Below are 3,332 nucleotides of genomic sequence, written 5' to 3' on the forward strand. Positions count from 1 at the left end.
CTTAAGTGGGGGAGATAACCCCATTTTCCTATTGATAGAATCATTTTAGAGTTTCGTTGTCATTTTTAAGGCATCTGGTTTCCGTGTCCATTGGTGTCCCTAACAAGAATATGGTAAGGCCTGAATATGTCTACTATTTAAAGTTTTATGTTTATAATTAAGTATAATATCAAGTTTGAAAACTCTGTCTTCTATTTTCCTCAAGGTGGTAGCTTGCTTTGTCACTTGAGAAAAAGTAAGCTTTAATATATTTGGGGGGGGTGAAAGACCAATACTGATCAATGAGGGGTTATTCATTCTTTCATTACTTTTTTGTGAATTCTCACATTAGGTTAAGGATATCACATTTGTTTCATTAGATCTAATCGTAGCCCTTACACAGCATTTTGGAGGTTAACCTCACCCATTGGGAGTACATTTAGAACAACTCTGGCTTTCTTCAAGAAACTCTCATTTAGCAACTTAAATTCTAAAAATTTATTTAGGGGCCCGAGTCTTGTCCTCTCCTCTTCTGACATCATGTCTTTACTACTCATTCCACCACCTTCTCCTGCAATTACCGGTCCCTGGGCTCAGTCCAGGCCCCCAGCTACAGTGTCTGGCCCGCCAGCAGTGCAGGCAGCGTCTATGCAGGCACCAGGGGCTCGGGCCCCCAGATCTCCATGTCCCACTCCACCAGCTTCTGGGGTGGCTGAGGATCCAGGGGCCTGGCCACGGGGATGGCCGGGGGTCTGACAGGAATAAGGGGCATCCAGACCAAGAAGGAGACCATGCAAGAGCTGAACGACCACCTGGCCTCCTACCAGGACAGAGTGAGGAACCTGGAGACCAATAATCAGAGGCTGGAGAGCAAAATCTGGGAACACCTGGAGAAGAAGGGGCCCCAGGTCAGAGACTGGGTGCATTACTTCAAGACCATTGAGGACCTGAGGGCTCAGATCTTTGCCAATTCTATGGACAATGCCCGCATCATTCTGCAGATTGACAATGTCCATCATGCTATTGATGACTTTAGAGTCAAGTATGAGACAGAACTGGTCATGCACCAGTCGGTGGAGAGCGACATCCATGGGCTCCGCAAGGTCATTGATGACACCAATATCACTCGACTGCAGCTGGAATCAGAGATCGAGGCTCTCAAGGAGGAGCTGCTCTTCATGAAGAAGAACCATGAGGAGGAAGTAAAAGTCCTACATGCCCAGATTGCCAGCTCTGGGTTGACTGTGGAGGTAGATGCTCCCAAATCCCAGGACCTGAGCAAGATCATGGCAGACATGCGGGCCCAGTATGATGAGCTGGCTCGGAAGAACCAAGAAGAGCTGGCCAAGACCTGATCCCAGCAGATTGAGGAGAGCACCTCAGTGGTCACCTCACAGTTTGCTGAGGTCGGAGCTGCTAAGGCAATGCTCACAGAGCTGACGCGTACAGTCCAGTCCTTGGAGATCAAACTGGACTCCATGAGAAATCAGAAGTCCAGGTTGGAGACAGCCTGAGGGAGGTGGAGGCCCGCTACACCATGCAGATGGAGCAACTCAATGGGGTCCTGCTGCATTTGGAGTCAGAGCTGGCACAGACCCAGGCAGAGGGGCAGTGCCAGGCCCAAGAGTATAAGGCACTGCTGAACATCAAGGTCAAGCTAGAGGTTGCAATTGCCATCTACTGCCGCTTGCTGGAAGACGGGGAGGACTTCAACCATGATGATGCCCTGGACAGCAGCAACTCCATGCAAACCATCCAAAAGACCACCACCCACAGGATAGTGGACGGCAAAGTGGTGTCTGAGACCGATGACACCAAAGTTCTGAGACACTGAGGCAGTAGAGCAGCATGTCCTTATACCAATAAAGAATTCACAGGTCACTAGAAAAAAAACAAAAATAAAAATTTATTTAGGGAATATATATGTGTATAAATATTAAATATAATCCACAAACACAATTATTCCTGGAAAAATACATTTTTTTTTTTTTTGGAGACAGAGTCTCACTTTATCACCCTTATAGAGGCATCATAGCTCACAGCAACCTCCAGTTCTTGGGCTTAGGTGATTCTCTTGCCTCAGCCTCCCGAGTAGCTGGGACTACAGGTGCCCGCCACAATGCCCAGCTATTTTTGTTTTATTTTTTGTTGTTGCAGTTTGGCTGGGGCCGGTTCAAACCCACCACCCCTTGGTATATGGGGCCAGTGCCCTACTCACTGAGCCACAGGCACTGTCCCCCCCCCAAAAAAAAATTTCTTTATTTTCTTTGGAATCTTTCCCTAAAGTTCCAAAAGTTGCCAGGATCTGGCAAATCGGTATCCTCACTATCCATGAGTGTTTTCTTTTTGGTCTTTGGTTTTGTTTCATTTCCTCATCTTTATCCTAGTCTTTGACTCTCTAGATAAGGAAACATAACATTTTCTTCTTTGTCTGTAAACCATATGGAAACTCCGCTAGCCCCTTGGCCATTTTAAAGAAAAATATAAATAACTCTTGCACATTTCTTTATTCTGTTATTCTTTGTCACTCGCACTGAGTAATCCTGAGATTCTGTTTGTTCTTTTCCTCCTTTTCTGCTCCTTGCAGTTCAAACGTGCAATCAAATCTTTACTGAACTTAAAATACATATTTTTAATACCTATGTGACACTTATTATTTATTTTGTACTGCTTACATGTTTCTCTTTTTCTCCTCCAAGGATGGTCTATCATATTTCTTAAACTTCTTTAGTCTTTATGATATTACTGTGTCTCCTCCATTAAAAAAAGAAAGCAAAAAACTAGTTAGTGCCTTCTGCCTCTGACTGCCGGTGGTGTGGTAGCTTGGCGGCTTCATTTCTGATGGTTTTGCTTTATAGAACTATCCAGTAAGCACTTTTGAATTGTCGTATGAAATCTAAGTCTTTAGCCTGCCTGGAAGGATCTGCTTTATTGTTTTCCCTTCTCTAACTGAGGACCATTGGATTCATGGGTATAAATGAGATTTTGAGTGTAAAAATGTATATCATTTAAAATGGAACTGCTTTTACATGCTTCAGGTGCAAAAAACACCAAATAATGAAAGCCTGGCTTTGGTCTAATTGCTGGAGGTAGGACTGCTGAGCTAGCCAAAGGCTGGGGCTTCAGATAGCCTGTGACCAAACTAATCCCCTCATTGATTTCTACTTGGACATCTTGTTTCCTCCTGATCACTAGAGCTATTTTCATAATGTGCTCTGACACTTGTAGTCTATAGACAGGCGGTCCCCAAGTTCCAAACATCTGACTTATATATGCCTCCCACTTAAAAGCAGAGGTTATTACAGTAAGTTCCCCAGTTACAGACATCCAACTAATATACGACACACACTTAT

General features: G+C 44.4%; 1 pseudogene across 1 annotated transcript; it reads left to right on the forward strand.

Annotated features, from left to right (window-relative positions):
- Positions 1 to 704: 704 nt before the first annotated feature.
- LOC100955335 lies at positions 705 to 1,813 on the forward strand (annotated as a pseudogene). The gene has a single exon (XR_001161362.1). The product of XR_001161362.1 is annotated as a keratin, type I cytoskeletal 18 pseudogene (transcript).
- The last annotated feature ends 1,519 nt before the right edge of the window (positions 1,814 to 3,332 follow it).

Source organism: Otolemur garnettii, unplaced genomic scaffold (genome assembly GCF_000181295.1).
Source record: "Otolemur garnettii isolate 467f Iridium unplaced genomic scaffold, OtoGar3 scaffold00048, whole genome shotgun sequence".
NCBI classification, from domain to species: Eukaryota; Metazoa; Chordata; class Mammalia; order Primates; family Galagidae; genus Otolemur; species Otolemur garnettii.